Source organism: Mytilus galloprovincialis, chromosome 14 (assembly GCF_965363235.1).
Source record: "Mytilus galloprovincialis chromosome 14, xbMytGall1.hap1.1, whole genome shotgun sequence".
NCBI lineage: Eukaryota > Metazoa > Mollusca > Bivalvia > Mytilida > Mytilidae > Mytilus > Mytilus galloprovincialis.
In genome coordinates this window covers 22,437,422-22,462,403 of record NC_134851.1, presented here as the reverse complement: position 1 = coordinate 22,462,403, position 24,982 = coordinate 22,437,422, and the positions used below count along the sequence as shown (strand labels likewise).

The window sequence follows — 24,982 nt, the reverse complement described above, 5'->3', positions numbered from 1 at the left end:
ATCTTCAACATTTGCATGCCTACAGTTGGTATCATAGTCACAGACATGTGTAGTTTAACCTGAATATACACGACATATTTGCCACCGAACAATACGCAATAAAACATCAACATCACCAATCGATCGTAGAGGTGTGGAACTTCAAGGTTTATCCATATCGTCGATGGGCTTCTAAAATGTTGTAAATTACAAATTTTTCAAGAATTTTTTTTCTCACAAACAGGCTTTGAAAATTTTGACAAAATGCATGCTTCCAAAATGTCGTATGTGAACTTGAACATTTTTGTAAATAGCAGTGAAATAAAAACTTTGACATTTCTGGATTATCCAAGAAATTGAATTATTTTCACAGAAATAAAGAAATGTACAATTATTTTTTTCCCAAAGCCATTCTACAACGATTTTCAAGTTTTCATACAACATTTTGGAAGCAAACTTTACAAACAACTGACATTGGCAATTTTGTAATATGTCTTATTTCACACATTTTGATTGGTCTAACTGTATGCTATTTTGTAATACCAAAGATTTCCTCCCGCCCAGACCATTGGTGTCAAAAAGTATTTTTAGCCAAAAAAGTCATATACGACATTTTAGAAGCCCAGCGACGATATACTGTTTGACAGTTAGTCTATTAAAAGTTTCTAAAATATTCTGATTAACAACCAAAGGAAACAACAACAACAAAAAAAAAAACAATATATATAAGTACATGTACATATGTAAGTTGTCTTTTTAGCTCACCTGGCCTAAAAGGCCAAGTGAGCTTTTCTCATCACTTGGCGTCCGGCGTCCGTCGTCGTCCGTCGTCGTCCGTCGTCCGTCGTCGTCGTTAACTTTTACAAAAATCTTCTCCTCTGAAACTACTGGGCCAAATTAAACCAAACTTGGCCACAATCATCATTGGGGTATCTAGTTTAAAAAATGTGTCCGGTGACACGGCCAACCATCCAAGATGGCCGCCATGGCTAAAAATAGAACATAGGGGTAAAATGCAGTTTTTGGCTTATAACTCAAAAACCAAAGCATTTAGAGCAAATCTGACATGGGGTAGAATCGTTAAACAGGTGAAGATCTATCTGCCCTGATATTTTCAGATGAATCGGATAACCCGTTGTTGGGTTGCTGCCCCTGAATTAGTAATTTTAAGGAAATTTTGCTGTTTTTGGTTATTATCTTGAATATTATTATAGATAGAGATAAACAGTAAACAGCAATAATGTTCAGCAAAGTAAGATTTACAAATAAGTCAACATGACTGAAATGGTCAGTTGACCCCTTTAGGAGTTATTGCCCTTTATAGTCAATTTTTAACCATTTTTCGTAAATCTTAGTAATCTTTTACAAAAATCTTCTCCTCTGAAACTACTGGGCCAAATTAATCCAAACTTGGCCACAATCATCTTTTGGGTTAGTAGTTTGAAAAATGTGTCCGGTGACCCGGCCATCAAACCAAGATGGCCGCCATGGCTAAAAATAGAACATGGGGTAAAATGCAGTTTTTGGCTTATAACTCAAAACCCAAAGCATTTAAAGCAAATCTGACGGGGTAAAATTGTTTATCAGTTCAAGATCTATCTGCCCTGAAATTTTCAAATGAATCGGATAACCCGCTGTTGGGTTGCTGGCTCTGAATTAGTAATTTTAAGGAAATTTTGCTCTTTTTGGTTATTATCTTGAATATTATTATAGATAGAGATAAACAGTAAACAGCAATAATGTTCAGCAAAGTAAGATTTACAAATAAGTCAACATGACTGAAATGGTCAGTTGACCCCTTTAGGAGTTATTGCCCTTTATAGTCAATTTTTAACCATTTTTCGTAAATCTTAGTAATCTTTTACAAAAATCTTCTCCTCTGAAACTACTGGGCCAAATTAATCCAAACTTGGCCACAATCATCTTTTGGGTTAGTAGTTTGTATAATGTGTCCGGTGACCCGGCCATCAAACCAAGATGGCCGTCATGGCTAAAAATAAAACATGGGGTAAAATGCAGTTTTTGGCTTATAACTCAAAACCCAAAGCAATTAGAGCAAATCTGACGGGGTAAAATTGTTTATCAGGTCAACATTTATCTGCTCTGAAATTTTTAGATGAATCGGATAACCCGTTGTTGGGTTGCTGACCCTGAATTGTTAGTTTTAAGGAAATTTTGCTGTTTTTGGTCATTATCTTGAATATTATTATTGATAGAGATAAACTGTAAACAACAATAATGTTCAGCAAAGTAAGATTTACAAATAAGTCAACATGACCGAAATGGTCAATTGACCCCCTTAGGAGTTATTGTTCTTTATAGTCAATTTTTAACAATTTTCATAAAATTTGTAAATTTTTACTTACATTTTCCACTGAAACTAATGGGCCAAGTTCATTATAGATAGAGATAATTTTAAGCAGCAAGAATGTTCAGTAAAGTAAGATGTACAAACACATCACCATCACCAAAACACAATTTTGTCATGAATCCATCTGCTTCCTTTAATATTCACATAGACCAAGGTGAGCGACACAGGCTCTTTAGAGCCTCTAGTTTGAAAGAGCAACGAAATACCAAAGGGATATTCAAACTCATAGATCGAAAATAAACTGACCATGCCATTGCTAAAAAAGAAAAATACAAACTGACAAATAATAGTGCATACGACACAGCATAGAAAACTAAAGACTAAGAAAGACGAACCCCACTAAAAAGTGGAAGTGATCTCAGATGCTCCGATGTTTTGAACATAAAGGAAAATATTTGTGCAGCATCTCTTAACTTTTTAAAAAACTTTGGTAAAAACGAGGTTACAGGGAAATATTCATGTCTACATTTGGTTTTAGTACAATTTTCATAAATGAAGCCGATGTGTATGTTGGTATGACTCTGCTGTTATTTCATTCGATTTGTTTCTGATATATAATTTTCTCCTAAAATGAAAAATTACCACAGATAATAAAAATATATACATTCTAAAAACTGGAATAATAGTTAATCGTCAAAATGTTTGACAAATGTTTCCCAAATGCGTTTTAAAACAACCAGTTTCATTCCGCTTTTTTCATAAATCAGACATATCACTGTCTAAGGGTTTGATATATGGAACAAAAAACAACGACCAGGACACAATAATTTGCATGTATTACTACGCAGTGGGAAGCATTCATTAAGTTTGTGAAGATAAACTATTTATTATGCATTGCAAGCTTTTATTTATTATATACTGAATTTATAATTTTATATTACAGTGGCAGATCCAGCCATTTAAAAAAAGAGGGGGGGTGTCCCAAACCAGGACAAAGGGGGGTTCCAACTATATGTTCCCATTTAAATGCATTGATCGGCCAAAAAAAGGCGGGGTTCCAACCCCTGGACCCCCTCCCCTCCCCCTGGATCCGCCAATATATTAGTTATAAATGATTGTGTCTTACTGATCGTCCACTGGTAAATAGTTCATGCATAATCTAAACAATAACACATTAAACATAATACAATAAATGCATGACAGTTGTGCAAACTCGGTGGACTGAGTTGAATAACGGGACCGATCAAATAGTTGTTGTAAGGGTTCTTTATCGTGGAAAGAGCATTGAACCTATCTTACACAAGGCCTCGTATTTAGCCTTTCCATTCGTTCTTGACATGGCTTCATCTTTTAACAGCTCTTTTCACAAACCAAACAACATGATCAATCTCTTGAATGGGAGAAATCAGACGTACTTAATTTATTTTTGTACTCATGTCAATCTTCGGTAATGGAATTTAAACTTAAAGGTTGTATATATACCTTAGAAACATTTACCATCATAGCACTTATTTGTCTGTGCAGAATGAACGTAACCCCTAGTTTTTTGGTGGGATTCGTGTTGTTTATTCTTTAGTTTTCTATGTTGTGTCGTGTGTGCTGTTGTTTGTTTGTCTTTTTCATTTTTAGCCATGGTGTTGTCAGTTGTTTTAGATTTATGAGTTTGACTGTCCCTTTGGTATCTTTCGTCCCTCTTTTATGTCAGGTCTTGATAACAACGTGAACTAGTATTCCGAGATGTATTGTATGTGTCCAACAAATCCCCTATCGCGAAAACACATGACTATATTTACTCTTTGCTGTTGATCTATGATTTTATTCTTTTCGATAGATCTGGGGATATATCTGATAAAAAAAGTTAACGTCATTCAACAAATTGAAAATAAAAATAATTTGCAACCAGAAAGTAGGAATCTGACAGGTCAAAAGGACACAGCCATATACAACCCATCAAAGTCAAGATTTTTTAAAAAGATACCAGGTTTATAAATGTGTACGTAAGTCGCGCGATTCATCTATAAAAGACTCATCAGTAAGGCTAGAATAAAAAAGGTAAAATAGTTACGCTGATGGCAAAGTATGACGTCGTTCAATGGTACATATAAAAAAGGGGAATCAAATACAAAGGGATGTGGTATATTATAAGATTGTTAAGGAGCAGTCCACCAGAGTCCAAATGACGTGCATATAATCAAATGAAGCTCACCGCAGGACCATCAACATACGATCTATGTTTTATTGATTTGAATTGCAAAGTAAAACACATTATATGGATAAATCTAAAACTTTGAACCTTGCAACACTACTTTCTCGCTTTAGATCAGCAATTCTATATATATTGTGCAGAATTTATATCGAAATCCTATAAGGTTAAAACTATAACTTAATAGCATATGTTTCAAATCCTTTTATAATTTCCCCATTGTATATCTATGTTAAACACAACGTTCGTATTATAAAGTGTCATTATAGACCTAAGCTTTAAGATGTAAATGCTTGCGAAAGAGCTCACGGAGGGGTCACGGAGGGGTCACGGAGGGGTCACGGCTTCTATTTGTATATAAAATAATGACTTGTGTGGATACGTATAAATTTTCTTGAATGGAAAATAAAGAAAGATTAACATCTTCCAATAATATGTATGTGCACCACTTGTAACTTTATAATGTGTAAATTTATAATCGGAAAATTTAAAATGAAAATTTTTATTCGATTCAAAAACTATTTATTAACCTATATCGAATTACAATTTACAAATGAATGCGTGTCACTTAAGATGGTACATACAAGTAACACTACAGAGATTGATTGATTGATTGTTGGTTGCTTAACGTCCAGTGGCAAATATTTCATGCATATTCAGGACGAGAACAATACAATAGGTAGGTCATGTCATAATAGAGGCCATAAGGGATGATGGTCGGGGAAATTTCGACTGCCACTGGAAAATGAGGGTATATTGAATAGGGACAGAAATGTTGCCTTACAACAGGCCACCTACGGGCCCTCAAAGAGTTGTTGTAAGGGTTCTAAACGTGCAAAGAGCGTGGCACTCTCTTTACACGAGACATTGGATTTAACGTCCCCATTCTGACCGGACGTGACTGCGAACTTAATACATCCCGCACAGCCAAACGGACGCTCCACTTCGGCAGGCGTTTTACTGCCGGTCGGAAGAAAACCAAGTGATCATATTTCTATCCCCAAGTCACCCTTGGGGGTAACACTACAGAGAGATAACTCTCGAAAAATCAACTGGACGTTCTAATCACGTTCTATGGTTAAAGAACTGTTTATGCCGGCGTCACACATTGGCGTATAGACCGGCGTGCACCAGACGTGCATAGAAAATTGACAAAGTCGGTATACGTTAGTTAAACGCCAGAAGAACGATAAACAAACGTTAAACGTGCGTTGCATAAGTTTGAAGTACATGTACGTCGAAATGCAAATACACGCTTGGTGAACGCTATAACTCCAGGAATTTTTTATGCAGCATAAAAAATTTCTTCCAGCTCAAGCGTTTGTCTAGCGTATACCTGTACGCTACACACACGTTATACATACGCTACTAGCGCGTTTAACGCGCCACAGATAAGTTTGAGACACGTAAAAGGCACGTTGTATACGCTTCAAGATCGTTCCATTTAAGGTAAAACGTATGCGAGTGAACACGCCAAAATAGAACGTTCAAGATACGACCGGGACGCGTCTCAAATACGTCCAAGAAACTTTTTGCCCTCGTAGCGTGCATTCCGTCTACGTTAGACAAACGCTAGACAGACGCAAAAATACATTTTTTAACGCCCGATAAACGCTTAGGTACGCTGCTCGTACGCACAATGTACGCTTAAAGCTCGTTGTGCACACGTTACAGATATGATTCAAAGGTTTGAATGCATCCAAAATAACTAGCGTATTGGCAGCATACATGATTTTTTAACACGTTTGGAGTACATCGGAGCTATACACTGATATTTGACGCTGGTTTAACAAATACCCCATAATAGAACGTCCAAGATACGACCGGGACGCGTTTCAAATACGTTCAAGATTTTTTTTCCTTCGTATCGTGCATTCCGTCTACGTTAGACAAACACCAGGCATACACAACCAAACGTTTCTTAAACGCCCGATAAACGGTTAGGTGCGCTTCTAGTACGTTTGGTGCACGCCGGTCTATACGCCAATGTGTGACGCCGGCATAAAACGCATGCGATTCTGTTTGTAACAAACACCCCATAATGAAACGTCCCAGACACGCCGAAAGCACGGATTATCGTCCCAAATACGACCGAGACGCTTCTCAAATACGTTTAAGAGGCTTTTTGTCCTTCGTAGTGTGTATTCCATCTACGTTAGTCAAATGCCAGGCATACGCCAACATACTTTACTTGAACGTCCGATAAACGTTTAGGTACGCTTGTCGTACGCCTAATATACGCTCGTTGTGAACACAATACAGATATGATTAACAGGTTGAATGCATCTAAAATTACTAGCGTATTGGCAGCGTACATGATTTTTTACCACGCCCGGCGTACGTCGGAGCTATATACGTTGATGTGTGACGCCGGTATTAGGTTCTGAATGATCGAAATTAGTGTATAAATCCAATACAATTGTTTCAATAAAATGTGGGTTTCAAGGCTTTTGCAAATTATTATATTTTTGTCAAAGAGTCAAAGATAATATTTTGTGAAAATTTTATGAAAAGTTAACAACCAAATTTGGTACCACCTTGAGTTAATAAATAGAACATATGTAATGTGTATCTTTCTTTATGTGCATGCTGTGATAAAATTGACTTTTTATAAATCACCTTTTGAATGCAAACAAAGAGATGTGGTATGATTGCTAATAAGACAACTATCCACCAAAGTTCAAATAAAGTAGATCTAGGCAATTATATGCAAAAGTACGGCCACAAACAATTATTTTGACCTTGATAACTGAATTCCTTATGTGATTTCTCACATTAGGCATCAAATATTTAGGCTCCTAAATACATTCTTCATAAACATGATTGACGTACAACAAATATTTGAAAAAAAAAGATAATTGCCAATAACTGTAGAATTACGGTTATGGGCAATTCACCAATTTAAAGTCAATAATTGCTAACGTAAAGTGGAAAATATTACAAGTACTGAAGACTAGTAAATCGTTACAATATGGAAATAAAACATGATGTAAATATAAATTTATTATACAAAATATTTGGACTTAATAACAGTATTTTATGCGAAAGAAAACCTTTTCCCTGGCATTATTGAAGGAAAGGCTTTCATGTAGCCGTTGCGCAATCACGGGGGGTGTTTTTTCCTCTAGGGGTCTAATTCATTGATTTATGTTATATTGCAAATCTACATCTAGAAAAAAACTAAGCATATGCCACCCGCAGTTGACACGAAAAATCCGCAGTGTTTACACGTTCCATGACAATAAATGTGCCTGAGATAGCAGTATATCTTTGACAGAAATACGTTACCATATTCACTTTGTGTAGGACTATCATGCCCATTCGTTCTAGAGTACTTTAGCAAGCAGTTCCAGAGTGCTCATTGTTTAAGGCGTACGGTGACCTATATCAGTTGATTTCTGTTTCATTTTGTCTCTTCTGGAAAATTGTTTTATTGGCAATCATACCATGTCTTCTTTTTTATTGACCTATGTGAAATAGAGCTGCTGAGCAATCAAGATGATATTCCTCGTTGAAGATACATACGCACCATAAATACTCTGAAACAAATGCCCTTTTTATGGGCATTATGTTTTCTGGTCGGTGTATCCGTTCATCCGTCGTTCGTTCGTTCGTCTCTTCGTTCGTCCATTCGATCGTTCGTCCGTCCGTCCGTCCGTCTGTCCCGTTTCAGGTTAAAGTTTTGGTTAAAGTTTTAGTTGAAGTAGTTTTTGATGAAGTTGAAGTCAGATCAACTTCAAACTTAGTAAACATGTTCCCTATGATATGATCTTTCTAATTTTATTGCCAAATTAGAGATTTTATCCCATTTTCACGGTCCACTGAACATAGAAAATGAAAGTGTGGATGGGCCATCCGTGTACTTGGGACACATTCTTGTTTAAAGTACCATAACAGTAACTTAAAAAGGAACACCATTTCATAAGATTCAGTGATGGCGAGGTGGCTGTTGGATTAGTTCTATATAACATATCAACTATTACTTTTAACCTCTACAAACAACTGAACGAAGACCGAAAAGCTGACAACCATTATATTAGGAACACGTGCATCCTAGTGCTTAAAAAAGTCATTACTGACCAACATCAATCAAGTCTTGTAATAAACTTATCACATCGACCCCGTAAAGATAATGAATTTGAAAGATGCTAAAGAGAATAAAAGTAACATTATAAAACATAAATACCAATAACAAATGTTTGATGCTCATGTGAAGTGGTACACTCAGCAATATTGTATATACAATGCGGTGTTATCATCAAAATATACTATGCATTTTTGAAGGTCAATGGTCTGTGGTAAAGGGTTAATTAACTAATTAATATTAATATAAGTAAATAGTAGTGTTTATCTTTCAGATATTGTCACTTAAAAAAGACCAAAAACATATTAAGCAATGTTACAGAAGAAAATATTTATACGTCGAGAAAAGTATCGGCTGCAGTGTTTTTAACCTATTTACATAAGAGAGTCTGGGATGGTTTGCAAGACAGAGAGTGATATGCCAAATATACATACAAATGAAATGACAAACAAAAGATGTAAAAAAGTAAAAAAAAAAAAAAAAAAAAAAAAGAAAGAAAAAAAAGAATAGGGAGTATTGGGGTGCTAACATATAAAAAATAGAGAGAATCATCTCAAATATTGAAGAATAGAGAAATAAAAAAACCGCCCCTCTAGACTCATACAGTATATATATTTGTGCCTACATGTAGTTGGTATAAAAATTCACAAATATTGAACGATAAAGTTAACCACTCATTTGTAATTAAGCACTTCAGCTTGGTACAAAATGTACATGTGCACATTTGAATTAAAAGTTTTTCTATAAAAAGATATTTATCAACAACACGAAATAAAAAAAACTGACTAGCAAGCAAAGTACTTTCAAAACTAGAAAGTAAGCATTATCGACAATTGTTTGAATCGTATCAAAATATGGAACATTTGGCGAACGACTGTTATAGATCTTCATTACAAATGGGAAATTCGAATTAGGAAAAAAAAATAAATTGTTCCAACTTATCGCCAATTCAAATATCCATGCATTGCGTTACTATAGGCACGTGTTTTTTAAGCACTGAATACACTAGTATTTGTTGTTACACCCTTTTGCATTCGAACACCAGTGATCTTACGGTAGCGTACTAGTATCGGGTACATGTTTTGCAGGTGCTTGTCAATCAAATATTTGAAAAGTGGTATTTGCTGCATCTGGTACAAGCACGCGTTGACTAAAGACTGGTCGACCTGTCGGACTATTACATTACGAATAAGCTAAGTAATATTGACTTATATATAATTAGCATGTCGGTCAAGATTCATACTCATATATCAATTACACAATTATTTCTTTTCCTTATATCTATTGTAATATTTGCCACTGAACTTTAACACTTATCCATCATCATTATCGTACCTTTTGTTCTGATTTCTAAAGATTTATTTGTTTTACGTTAGGGCCTGTTGGCAGAAGATCTCCGATTAATTGTTAAACAGAGCACTGTGCGAGTCTGTAAATGCACATGGAGGCCGGTCGCTCTCTTAATTTATAAAGCTGGTCTCGCCAAAATTGAATACGGTGGACGATTAGGAGGCCCAAAAAACCCAAATAAAACGATCAAGTTCTACGAATTTTCATATATTATATATTATTTTATTTGAAACCTTTTCAAATTAATTTTCTTTTTACAATGTGTGCATGTTGATTGATAAATTAACGGTCAACAATATAACAAAATATTAAAAAAAAAAAATAATAAATCATTTGTAGTACCCTTTGATCGTGATGTTTATTAAACGAACGAACCAGTTAAGCTCTTGACCAGATGTTACATTACATCAAACAACAAATCTATTCTTGTCTCGTTTACACTCAATTACATTCATAACAAAAAAAAAAAAAAAACAAAAAAAAAAAAAACAAAATCACACCTGCATGCATCTAATATCGTGTGTTTACTAGCTATCGAAAGTGAGAACGTAATCGAGAAAATGATTTTTATGCGCCTTTACTGCACTAAAAGACTATAAAGGCAAATATATCCAAAGTTAATTCCATTGTGATACAAATGACTGCACTCTAGATTAAAATCACTTGGTAGAGCTATTTTAGATTACATTCATTAGATTTTCTCTGGAAACTGTATTTACACGTTCACGATCGAAAACGGTAAGTTAAACTGTTATATCAACATAACGAATTGCATTGATATTATCTTTGATATTTGATAAATATGCATTTCAGAATAAACTCTATACTGGAACGGTCTGGTTTCTGAAATAATTGAAAAATACGGATGAATTGTTCTGTGCAATGCTAAACCTGGAATTATAACTAATTTGTAGAAAACACTTTTACTTTAAACACATTTTATTTCAAAAAACCATGTACATGACATATACTAATACAAATGCAGTAATTTAATTTGGAAACAAGTTTTCTCTTATATTAATCCGTCTCCCTGTCAAAAAGAAAAAGGGAAATAACTGCAAATAAACAGTTGATTTTTTTCGTCTGATCTCTCCTGGAAAGGGGGATGGGGCTTTCTTAATATATTTATATACCAGTGGCGTCGTGTGTTTCCAAGACTGTTTCACCCAATCACGATCCTTAATTAAGCAGTCACCGGGTGATTTTTTTTTTTGGATCCGCCATTGGGACCGGCATCGATTCTCTTTAAAGAGTATAATGACACTATAAAAGATCAGTGATTACATTTTTAAGATCATTTGTTGGAATTTCCTTGGCAAATATGTCAACTTTATTGTTCAAAATTCTTACGGAAGTGCATACACTAAAAGGATTAAATATGTTCAATCGCAATCTATATTGTGTTATCTAATAATTTAGATGAATGATTAATTGTACTTTGAAATGCATTCAAAAGTCAATAATTTACTAGACATGAAACAATAAAATCTGAAAGGAAAAATGAAAAAAAAAAACAAAAACGATTACTACGCTGGAAAAGGTGTTACATCTGATAACGCCAGACACAATCAATTACGACAAAAAAAAAAAAAAAAAAAAAAAAAAAATCCTCATGAATCAAAGAGAAATAACACAGTTCAAATTAAAAATGATTTTAAAATTGTAATACTTCAAACAGTGTTTTTGCATTAAAGAAGACAGATAGAATATACCGGAATGCTATAATAGACCAGTACCACTGTACACGTAATCGTCCAAAAGCCTAAGTAAATGTCTTAACCTTTACTTTAGTTATTAGGTACTTTATATGAATTGATCCGTATATTTTGAAATGCATTTAAATAAACTCATCATAGATACCAGGACTAAATTTAGTATATACGCCAGACGCGCGATTCGTCTACAAAAGACTCTTCAGTGACGCTCGAATCTAAAAGAATTAAAAAGGCCAAATAAAGTACGAGGTTAAAAGTCAATAAATGCTTTTCGAAATAATATCTAAAAAATAAGAAAAAAAGAAATAGATTGATAAAACGATTACGAGTCTTTAAAAGGTGTTACAATATTAATGACACCAGACAAAATCGATTCAGAAAAAAATCCCTCATGAATCAATGTAAGAGAAAGAACGCAATTTAAATTAGAAATGATTTTAAAAATGTGTAATGCGTCAAAATTGTATTTTTGCTAAAACATATGGAGTTCAGTTGAACTTGATAGCAATAAAAGAGTCGTATTAAAATTTGTTAGCTACACTAAACAGATAGCATTCTTTAATATGCCGCATTGCTTTAAGCAGTCAAAAGGCTATTAAGCAACCAAATCAAGTATTACAAAACAGATTGAAGTAGACTTTACTGCTATAAAATAGGAGTATCGCAGTAAACATCCAATAGCGTAAAAAATCCTAGCAAGTATAACATTTGAAAAAAATGTGATTTGCAATTGTAACAATATAATGCTTCAAATCATTATGTTTACAAAAAAGACAGATTGAAGTAAAATTGAATGCTATGCACGAGAAGTATCGCCATATTAACATCCAAAATACTGAGGAATCTAAACAAGTATTACAAGGTTTGTAAAAAAATGTGCAATGCAATCGTAACATTCAAAGGATTGAAAACAGTATGTTTGTGAAAAAAAAGAGAAATTGAATAAAATTGAGTGCTGTAAAAGAATCATGTTGCATACACATTCAAAAACTGAAGCTATCTAAGCAAAGATTAAAAGACAGATCGAAGTAGACTTGAATGCTATGACAGAGAAGAATCCCCGTAATCACTCAAAAAGACTTTAGGAATTCAAGCAAGTATTATAAGATGTGAAATAAAATGTGTAATGCAATTGTAAAATTCAAATACTTCAAAGCGGGCGTATGACATTTGCGCCGATTTTTAAAATTTTCATTCTTTCATTTGCGCCGATTTCATTTTTTCATTTGCGCCGATTTTATATTTGCTCCTAATTGGATTTACAGGTAAGTTAATACTTGTACATGTACTATACCGTTCAGGTATGTTGGTAAAATCTGTTTATAAACAAAGGTTTTAGTTAATTTTGATTCATATTGTTCTGAACTTTGCTGTAATTGATGGACATATTGCACACTGCAACGAGCCGAGGAGTCAATTTTTTTAACCATCGACGGCCATACACATAAGTACGTAAGCCAGAAAAAGAAAAGATGGACTTCGTTATTGACAATTACAACAAATATAGAAGAGACGAAATCCCAAGAAAGGAATATATTAGATATGTTGCCTATAAATACTCAGCAAGAACAGATTTATGGTTTTAATGTATTCCGTTTTTATGGATTTGAATGCTGTAAATAGATTTAAGTATAAACCAGAGTGCTTTTATCTAAAGTTTTTACTTCTTGATTTTAAAGTATGTGAATATAGTGTACAACTGGATGACAGAAGAGGTCTATAATGATAAATTAAAAATAACATGACTTGGATGGAGGGTTGTCTCATTTGCACTCATACCACATCTTCTTATATCTATTCACCTGTAATTAACCTGTAATTTACCTGTAAAAAATCGGCGCAAATGAAAACAAAAATCGGCGCAAATGAAAGAAAAAATCGGCGCAAATGAAATGCAGATCGGCGCAAATGCAAAACGCCGTTCAAAGCATCATTTTTGAATGTTATATATAAAAGGATATTATCGCTGTAAATATTCAGAAGCTGAAGAAATCTAAGCATCATATGGATTAAAAAGACAGATTGAAGTAGAATTGAATGTTATAAAAGAGTCGTATCGCTGTGAACATTCAAAGGCCTAAACAATCCCAGCAAGGCTGACAATCAGTCAATCAATAGACACAAACTCAATAACCAAACTATTATACGTATAATTATACTATTAGTAATAAGGAACGTTGTCATTTCAGATTTTAGCTGTCAGATTGACAAAGAAGATGTGTTAAGCTATCACTCGGCAGCACAGAAACATTAAACTATAACACAACATCTTTAACTGAGGACGGATGTATAAATGGACAAATCAGTTGTAGGCGGGAAAAAGTGATAAATAAGACTTTAGAATTTTTTTATTTTATTCATTTAGTTTTCAATGTGCTAAACTTTCACTCGACAGCAAAGAAATATTAAACTATAACACAACATCTTTAACTGAGGACGGATAAATAAATGGACAACTCAGTTGTAGGCGGGAAAAAGTGATAAATAAGACTTTAGAATTTTTTTAATTTATTTATTTAGTTTTCAATGTGCTTAACTTGCACTCGACAGCAAAGAAACACTAAACTGTAACACAACATCTTTAACTGAGGACGGATAAATAAATGGACAACTCAGTTGTAGGCGGAGAAAAGTGATAAATAAGACTGGATTTTTTTTCCTTTTATTTATTCAGTTTTTAGATGTGCTAAACTTTCACTCGACAGCAAAGAAACATTACACTGTAACACAACATCTTTAACTGAGGTCGGATGTATAAAAGAACAAATTAGTTGTAGGCGGGAAAAGTGATAAATAAGACTGGATTTTTTTTCCTTTTATTTATTCAGTTTTTAGAGAGTAGGAGGATAATTTTAATTTAGCAATAATTGGTGTGCTTGCAGCCGGCAAAACACAACTGCATGATGTTTAAGTAACTTGTTTACATGTACGTTACAGTAGTTAGAAGTTTGCAGCCTACTGAAAACAACAGATTTTTAATAAATTATTTTTACATCAGTATGAAGCTAAAGCTGACTTAAGCAACTGATTTTTAAGATTTTCGTTAACGTTACTTAATAGTGCAATTGGAAGCAAGCTAAAACCCGACTTATGTTTAAAACAATGTTAGTACTTCATTAGTGTGAAGTTTGGAACCGAATATTAGCAACTTGGCTATTTTTTTTTTATTGCGGTACAGGAGTGTGAATTTGCATACGATTAAAACAATCAATTTTTAAGATTTGTTTCAACAAAAAAATCAGTGCGCGTACTTTGTGGACAACTAAAACGGACTGATAATTAAAGACTCTTTTTTAGCGTGACACCAATTATACGGACTTAATTCCATGGAAATGAATGCAAATACTTCTACAAACATTTCTGGGTGCTCTGGTGGAGTATTCACTAATTTTCCGGTAAGTTAGATTTTTTTTAAAATTTTTTGGTCATGACTTTGACTGTCTTTTAACATCTACCAGTATATTTTTTTTTTCATTGGGGCTTTTGAATTCTTTGTTCAAATATTATAGATATATTTTGTTACAATGTAATACGTAGAAATTAGAATAACACGATGGTGATTTGTCATTGCCGCTTTTCATAATTTGTTTGAAATATAAGAGATGTATGTTCAAACGTAAAGCAAGGAATATTACGTTTAACTTAAGAAATCAATCATATCGTAAAAAAAGAACTCCAACAACGATCGTCTAATGTAAGACTAACTATCTTTTATATTGAAATATAACAATTTACAGTTTCATCTCTAGTATTTATTCAATAATCCGTCATTATACGTACCTATTTCAGTTTGCATTTAGTTTTCGTTAACGCCATTATCCATCAAGTTAGAGAAAACGATATTATATTTGAATTCGTGTGTGCAACACATCTTAATGAACAATATTTATTATTGGTATACACATTTAGTTAACCTAGACGAAATAGTATGGTAAGGCTGCGTTTATGACTCTTTGAATTTGAAAAAATAGTAATAAGATTTCCATAGACTTTTTTTATTTTGTCAGAAATCAGAGTTATATTTTCAAATTGGGTCTTTCTCTTGTTTAAATGCAACAATGCTTAATCGCTATAATAACTTCATTTTGAGATATTGCAAACGATATGAGGAGAAACCAAATGATATTTTGCCACAAGATGTCTTATAAGAAGATGTTAAAGAATTGGGTAAAATTACATCAATTCTGTGTTTTTGCGTGAAGCCTTATTTACACTACAAACATTTACATTACTTGAAAAAGGATTGAAGGCTCTTAAAATTTTTAAGACAAGATATCGTCTCTTTCATACGTCCTTCTTCCACTGCAAAACAATACATTTCCTAATGCAGACACTTTTGTTTGCTTTTGTATGTGATATATGTTCTTCAACTCGGTTGAGGACAAAACCATACGACAGAAGATATGACTTCAATTCTCTGTTTGTAAACTTTCTATTTTAAACTGCAACATTCAAGCAGTATACATCTATCAATTGATACAATAACAGGAAACCTGTGTATCCTTGGTGATGCTGTCTATAAGAAAACAACTGAAAAAAGATTCTTATGGTAAAATTTAATTTTAATGGACATTTTTTGTACATAAATAAGGCCGTTAGTTTTCTCGTTTTAATTGTTTTACATAGTCATTTCGGGGTATTTTATAGCAGATGGGCTTTGCTTATTGTTGAAGGCCGTACGTTGACTTATAGTTCTTAATTTCTGTGTCATTTTGGTCTCTTGTGGAGAGTTGTCTCATTAGTAATAATACCACATCTTTTTTATAAGATGTTAATGTGTTTCACAGATCTGTTTTGGTAAATCAGTTGCTCATAATTCTTTGTTTTAACAAAAGCTACATGCGTGAAACTGTTATTTTATTAAGGTAAAATACATAAACGTCAACATGTGTGTGTGGCGTCATAGTGACACCAGCATTGTAGTGTTTTTATAAGAGGAACAGGAGGTCCGAAACCACTGTCGTCACTTGATTTTCGTTGTTCGCGAATATGTTCAATTAGTGTACTATTTTTCCCATTTCAGGGGCACTTTCCTTGAGTTTTTTTTTTCAAAATGCTGTGCTCTTAATGGTCTTCAGTTTCATAATTTTTTTAAGCATGTCACTTTTTTTATTCGAGCGTCTTTGAGGAGTTTTTGGAAGACATAACTCGTGTCTGGCATACAAATTTTAATCCCAGTATCTATGATGAGTTTATCCTATCCTTCATCAACCCTTATGTCTTACTAAAAGAAAAATCTTTGACTATATAGTGAGTTGATATTAATCCTAAATCAAACACATTAAAGAACCGGATTATGCGCCCGGTTGTTTATTCATTTTCCACCGCTGATAATCTTTTTTATCTTACAAACATTCATACTAGACAAAGTTGGGCTGATTTATTTTAAATACATTTTGGTTATAATGTTCTTCAGGCATTTAGACGAAGGATACTTTTGAAGTAAAAACAACCGTTGACATTTAGTTCTAATCTGTTCAAGTTCTTTTGTACTAAATACTTCGCCTATTTTATATTTTCTGGGATTTTTTTGTATTATAGGGGTTTCACCATAAAGGTAATTTGTTAACAATTCCAGTTATATGTGTTCGAAATAAAATTGAGAATGGAAATGGGGAATGTGCCAAAGAGACAACAACCCGACCATAGAGCAAACAACAGCAGAAGGTCACCAACAGGTCTTCAATGCAACGAGAAATTCTCACACCCGGAGGCGTCCTTCAGCTGGCCCCTAAACAAATATATACTGGTTCAGTGATAATGAACACCATACTAAACTCCAAATTGTACACAAGAAACTAAAAGTTAAAATAATACAAGACTAACAAAGGCCAGAGGCTCCTGACTTGGGACAAATGCATTCGAAAAAAAATCATTCGTATTTTTTTTTTATTGAACAACAGTACTAAAAAACAGATCAGCCACTTTGCACACTTGATCACAATTTGCAGAATTGATCAGTCAGATATTGTATAAAATGCCACTTTTGAAATTTAATATATTATTGATTCTACATGAGGCTTTTCAAAGTCAGTTTTAATAGCTTTGAGTTTCTACAGTTAACTATCAATCATATATATCTATTGGAAATTATCTTTGGTTTTCGCTTTACAATTTCATTAAACATTATACATGTTATAACTTTCAAATTATAATTATTATTCATAGATAAACTTAAAAAAAAATCAAATGAACAATAAAACGCAGAAGTCATTGATAACTCAATGGCAGGACACACACCAAAACAAAAGACATTCAGATAACTGTATGCTAAATAAACTCATCATAGATACCAGGACTAAATTGTGTATATACGCCAGACGTGCGTTTCGTCTACAAAACTCTCATCACTGACGCTCGAATCCAAAAAGGTTAAAAAGGCCAAACAAAGTACAAAGTTGAAGAGCATTGAGGACCACAATTCCTAAAAGTTTTGCCAAATACAGCTAAGGTAATCTATGCCTGAGGTAGAAAAGCCTTAGTATTTAAAAATTCAAAATTTTGTAAACAGTTAGTTTATAAATATAACCATATCAATGATAATTCATGTCAGCACAAAAAGTGCTGACTACTGGGCTTGTGATACCCTCGGGGAAATAAATCTCCACCAGCAGTGGCATCGACCCAGTGGTTGTAAATAAACTTATCATAACGCAATATAGAACCATCAAGACTGAGCAACAAAACCCCGCAAAAACCGTGGGTAAAATTACATCAGCTAGCATTTCATGTACATCTTCATGATGCTTTTGACCTTAGTGCAGTTAAGTTACTGTCTGATTGACGTTCAACAAATAAATAATGATCTTTATATGAATTTTCTCTATCTGTTATAAGCAAGTATCTTGAATCTATACTTTTATTAGACAGGTTCGCGAGGTAGACGTATGCACAATGATGACTTATCTTACAAATTAAAAACTTTCCTCATTACAAAATCATCAACAAAGTGAGCCATGATTATTCAAAACAAACATGAACAATAATAGAACAGTCCCTTTTGTCGTTAAAATTTGGAGAGTTTCCTGTGTAAAACAGACATATCTAAATCCAGGGAAAAACAGTTATTGGTAAATGTATTTATATCTAGTTTTCTTTAAAAGAAGTACCCTTTGGTACATTTTCTTGGAATTTCGGTGTGTCAGGAGATTTGATATTTCTGGTGTTGGGGGTGGGTTTGGGTGGGGGTGTTTGGTTGGGGGGGATTAAAATATTTGAAATGAGAATTTGTTTAGGTTTCTATTGTATGTCTATAGTTTTCTGTGTTGAGTTTTTGTATACTGCTGTATTTGTTCGTCGATTTTCGTGTTTTGCTATGACATTGTCTTTTTTGTTTAAGTTGGTCGCCTTCATTGTACCTTTCGCCTCCCATTTTAAGGATTCTCATTCCGTTTGTTAGTCAATCAGCCTAGCTTTCACATCAATTACCCGAAGGACAATGTGTTTAACCCTATGAATTTTGGTTAAAGAATTTTCTGCACCGGTCATTCTCATTGATTGTATAAGACAATGGTATACGATAAGTCATTATGGTTCGGTAAATTCGATTAGGAAAAGGGAATAGAGAAAAAACGAATAATAAATGTCATTAGATCTTTTTTTAATCAAGAAAGTCGAATATATATAATAAACTCTTTTGTTTGTTGCGTTTTGATGGGTACATGTAGCCGAAAATTTGGTTCCAACTTCTTTTTTAGGTCTTTCCACTTTTCTGTGGAAGACCTATTGTTTTTCTTCTGATTTTTTTTTCTTCAGCCAAATTTTGTTTTTGCGATACAAATTTGTTTCGCAATATGTCGCTTAGACATTTGGTATATGATATCAAACAGTTTATGCGCCTTTGAAATTTACCATGCGTAACCGAATACTTTTTTTTGTAGGAGTTATCTCCCGAAACACTGTTTTCCTTGTGTCCACTGCTCCTTCGCAACCGTAAAAGATTACGACAAATTTATTTTATAAAATTGCTCGTTATATCTTTCGCATGATTTGTTGTATTTTGACCGAAGTGGTATGAACGCTCCATATGAGCTAGAGCTATTTCCCCTTATGCATTTGATACAAGTGATATGCAATTCTATCTTGTAAACTATTAGTGATAGAGAAATAGGATCTTTTGATTTAAGGTCCTTGGTAAAAAAAATGAAAATTAGGTCAAGGTCATAGGTCAAACTCATATTCTAAATTTTGAATTTGGCTTATTTTCACTCATTTCCAAAAAAAAAACGTATAATATATCAACAAATTATTTTTACTAAATTGTTAGTTGCGACATGTCGTAACACATAATATTTGATTGCACGGGTACGTTGAACGTACAAGGGAGTTTTCTCCACTCTTGTATTTAAAAATACGTGTATTGTGATATAACTCATTAACCAAATACAATTAAGCCTTTGATTTTATCTCATATGTATACATGATAAAGTCATAAGACCTTTTGCAATAGGTTTCAAACCATGTAACCTTGTAAAAAAACAACCGGAAGTGACCTTGTGTAAACCGGAAAAAGCTATTTTGTGTTCTTTATTAATATCAAAGTGTATAAAACCAGATATTTTTGTAATCAGTGTCAAGTTAATATTAAGATAGTATCGGAAGCAACATTTTTCAAACCGGAAGAAAGATTGTTCTCTGAACAATCAATTTTTAATTTGTGATTTTTTTTTTTATCTTTAATTTTTTATCAATCTTTTGATATTTGTGTGTAGGTCCTACATGTATCATGTACAATGTACTTTGTCTTATGCTTGCACTTTCGTCATAGTACCCTTGAAGAGAAGATGAGAGTCTCCAAAGCAATATTTTGTTGGACTGTTAAGTCGGTTTAGGTTTATTGCAACGGAGTTGTCAATTTCTCTTTGACTAGCTTTTTATTCATATGGTAAGATATGCAGTGCACTGAATCAGTGATTAGTTTCGTTTACTTTGCATTTGAAAAGCTATTCAGTCAACCGACTAGTTTCGTATACTTTGCATTTTAAAGATATTTACTCCTCTGATTAGTTTCGTATACTTTGCATTTGAAAAGATATTCAGTCCACCGATTAGTTTTGTATAATTTGCATTTGAAAAGATATTCAGTTCACTGATTAGTTTCGTATACTTTGCATTTGAAAAAAAAAAAATTAGTCAATGGACTAGTGTCGCATTTTTATACTACTAATTCCAATGTTTACTCTGCAAATGGATTTGACAATTTCCCTTTGGACTGAGACGAGACAAATTATGACAAAATCAATAGACAGAGAGACAATAAAATGCTTCGGTTTAATTTGTAGTTACATTTATGTCGTGTTCAGCTAATGAATTATGCATTAGTCAGCATTTTAGCCTTAATGCTGCAGATTTTGTCACATAGGAACTAAAAGTAGTGTTAAAGCTTACAACAAAACAAAGAATCTGATATGGTATAACTAAAGTATAGGAAGGGTATGAGCCATATGTATGCACATAATAAGTAATATTACAAAAAGCCATTTTAACATGCTAACATGAATAGATATCAAACTTGATCTTTTGCAATATATTGACAGCAGTTCAGGCTGTGCTTCTTCTGTACAATTCTTTTGCGAGTCTTCTGATATCTATATGAACATTATTGCTTTTCGAAACGAAAAACTTGGAGTTCATATGTTTGGTATCGATGACAATTTATGTATTTTCAAAACACAAAATTAAATGCTTATTTAATGTTATTATGGATATTTCTTTACAAATACACGTGTTACGGTTACATAGACTAGCTATGCCACAGTCATATGCAACATGTTTAGACCTGTGTCATATGCTATTTACTGGACCTTGAATTAAAGCCGTATATTGGTTATCTCCTACTGATCTTAAAACTTTATCCTTCAGATAACAAATTTAGTATGCAAATAAAGCCATATATATAATACAATAATGTGGCATCAAAGATCATTTGTATACAATTCGGCTTGTGTGAGCGGACACCGTAATAATTAAAGTAATGTTAAAGTCACAGTTTGTTTTTCCCCATAATATGCTTCCATGCAATGTAAATTTTTTATGAAGATATCTTAGGTTGAGTAGTTATTGTAGGAGAAATACAACATAATAATAAGAAGAAATGGTAAGATTGCCAATGATAAAACTGACCACCAGGGTGCAAGTGAGGTGAATGGAAGCAATTATAGGTCAATGAACGACCTTCAGCAACGTGCAACACCCACACCGGTTACTCTGCCATAAAAAACAAAATTCGAACCAAAACAAACAAAGTGTGTGCTCAATTATATATTTCGTTTAAGAAATAACATTCATATTTTCTTATTAATCTATTTGTTTTTTTTCAGATTGACATTTTTTCGTAGATAAATTATTTAAAAAATCCAAATGGATAATTAAACTCAGAAGTAAAAAATCATTGTACATGCAATGACAGAGAAAATCCCCACCTAAAGACAAACAAAAGTTACTATACGCAATATAAACAATTAAATACGGAACAATACAAACCCCGCCAAAACAGTTGGTAAAATTACATAATCTAGCATTTCAAGTATTGCTTTGTGATGCTTTTACCCTTAGTGCAGTTAAGTTACTGTGTGATTGACGTAAAACACATAAAAAATAATCTTTGTATGAATTTTAACTATCTGTTATAAGCAAGTGTCTTAAATATATACTTTTATTAATAGACAGGTGTATGATATAGACGTATGCACAATGATAGCAAATCTTACAAATTAAAAACGTTCCTCATTACAACATCATCAACAAAGTGATTCATGATAATACAAATAAAACATGAACAATATCAAGATGTATACAGGCTCGGTTGATGTCAATTATTAAAGGAAGATTACCGTCTGCAACTTGAAAAATAACTAAAAGGGAACGCAAAACGGTAATATTTGGGGTCAATTTCCGGTGTAAAACTGAAATATTTAGAAAAGACAGTTAATTATCGCAATTCATATCTGCGTTTTCTAAAGAAAGTTCCTTTGGGTGCATATTCATGTGGAATCTTGGTGTTTCATAAAGTTTGAAATTGAGGATGAAAATTATAAATGTTTTGTATGATAATTTGTTTGGGTTCCTGTAACGTAGTCCATAGTTTTCTATTTTGTGTACTGATGCAGGATTTCGTTGTTTTTCGTCCTACCATGAAAATGTCAGTTTGTTCAGTTAGAATATGTTTATTGGTTTTTTTCACCACTTTCCTTTTTATTCAGTTTGTTAGTTAATCACATCAATAACCTCAAGGATAATGTGTTTAACCCTTCAACATTATAGGTTAAATAATTTTCTGCACCGGTCATTCTCATTGATTGGTTAAGACAATGGTATCAACAATATCAGTCATGCTGGTTCGGCAAATTCGATTACGAAAAGGGGATAGAGAAAAACCGTATAATCATTTACTTTATATCTTTTTTCCCAACAAAAGTGTCTAATGTTTTATTTGAACATTTGTTTAAGTTGCTTTTTAATTTGTGCATGTCGCTCATAAACAATATGGAAGCTACATGATAACTTTTAAAAAATCAGAAAGATATAACCGCAAACCAACTTACTTTTGCCGAAACTTTATTTCTCGTTTACCCCTTTATAGCCCACTTCATGGCGAATTAATTTCGTAATATTCAAATATAATTAAATGTAGAACAATCCAAGTTTGAAGTATACACCGCCATTTATATTAGCGTCATTTTTCTTCCCGCAAAAGTCCCGAAAGTTTATCGAACGCAAAAAATTTTAGATTTTAAAGTATTTTACGTCCAAGTCATCAAATAGTTTCCAGCCCAGTTTCAATTGAAGTTAATATGTAAAATCCTGATATTTATAAACGTGTGTATTCTTCACAATTTTGTTTTGCCGTCTATTATAATATTGAAAGTTTTTTGATTATCAAAATTCCCCTTAAGCACATAACATTTAAATATAGTGAACTTTGCATTTGAAAAAATATTTAGTCCATGGATTATGTGCATACACTTTGCATTCGAAAAGATATTTAGTCCACGAATAAGTTTGTACACTTTGCATTTGGAAACAGTTTCAGTCAATGAATTAGTTTCGTATTCTTTGAACTACTAAGTCCAATGCTTACTCTACAAATGAATTTGACAATTTCCCTTTGGACTGAGACGAGACCAATTATCACAAAATCAATAGACAGAGAGACAATGAAATGCTACTGTTTAATTTGTAGTTACATTTATGTAGTGTTCAGCTGACAAATTATGCATTAGTCAGCATTGTAGCCCAAATGCCACAGATTTTTGTCATTAAGGAAATAAAAGTATTATTATAGCTTACAATAAAAAGAAGTCCTGTCAGAATGGGGACGTTAAATCCGATGCCTTGTGTAAAGAGAGTACCACACTCTTTGCACGTTAAGAACCCTCGCAACCACTCTGTGAGGGGTCAGTAGGTTGCCTGTTGCTAGGCAAAATTTTATGTCCATATCCAATATAACCTTATTTTCCATGGTTATCCAAATTTCTCCGACTTTCATCCCGGATGGTCTCTATCATATTATCTACCTATTGTATTTATTGTTAACTTGTTCTCGTCATTGCATGAAATGATTTCCACTGGACGTTAAGCAACCAACAATCAATCAATCAGTTTGGTATGATTAAAGTATGAGTAAGGTATGTGCCATATACATGCACATGATAAGGACTATTATAAAAAAGTTATATTAAGGTAGCACAATACAAAGATTTTTCATAATTAATTGTTATGTAATTATTTGCCATTTGATGTCCACACTTGAATGAATTTAGCTTCTTTGTTATTCATAGCATCCTAATCTTTTTTTTTATAGATTCTTGCAAAACACAGTTTGACCTAAAAAATCATGTCTCAGATTTTACCTATTGTATTTCGTTCGCTCATAAATCTTCAATGAAGTTTGCAACATGAACTCATAAGTGACCACTAAATTCAAGTGGGTAAAAAATTTGTTCTATTGATGTTTTTGAAAATCTAAGACACGGTTTTGGAAGTTAAGCTGTGTTGTACAAGAATTTATAGAATATTTTTGGATGCTATGAAGAACAAAGACGCTAAATTCATTCAAGTGTGAACATCAGAATATAGCAACTAATTACATAATAATTAATTATGTAATAATTATGTCATAATGAAATTATCACAATTGGAAAGATTAATCTTTCTTCTTTCTTTTGGTATCTCATTTATAAAATATAAAGAAGGATGAAATGAATTACATCAGTTTAAAGTTGTCTGATAGGGAGTGAAAAATCTTTGTATTGTGCTACCTTAAGGTGTTAAAATCAATAAATTTGAAATTTTATCTTTCGCAATTATATAGTGCAGGTCATACAGTACTTCTTTTGTAC

General features: G+C 33.0%; 1 long non-coding RNA gene across 1 annotated transcript in view; it reads left to right on the top strand.

The window, feature by feature from the left end:
- Positions 1-14,342: 14,342 nt before the first annotated feature.
- Positions 14,343-24,982, top strand: part of LOC143058495 (uncharacterized) — a 45,409-nt gene continuing 34,769 nt past the window's right edge. The window contains exon 1 of the long non-coding RNA XR_012973088.1: positions 14,343-15,037. This is a non-coding gene — a long non-coding RNA (uncharacterized LOC143058495). The remainder of the gene's footprint in view (positions 15,038-24,982) is intronic.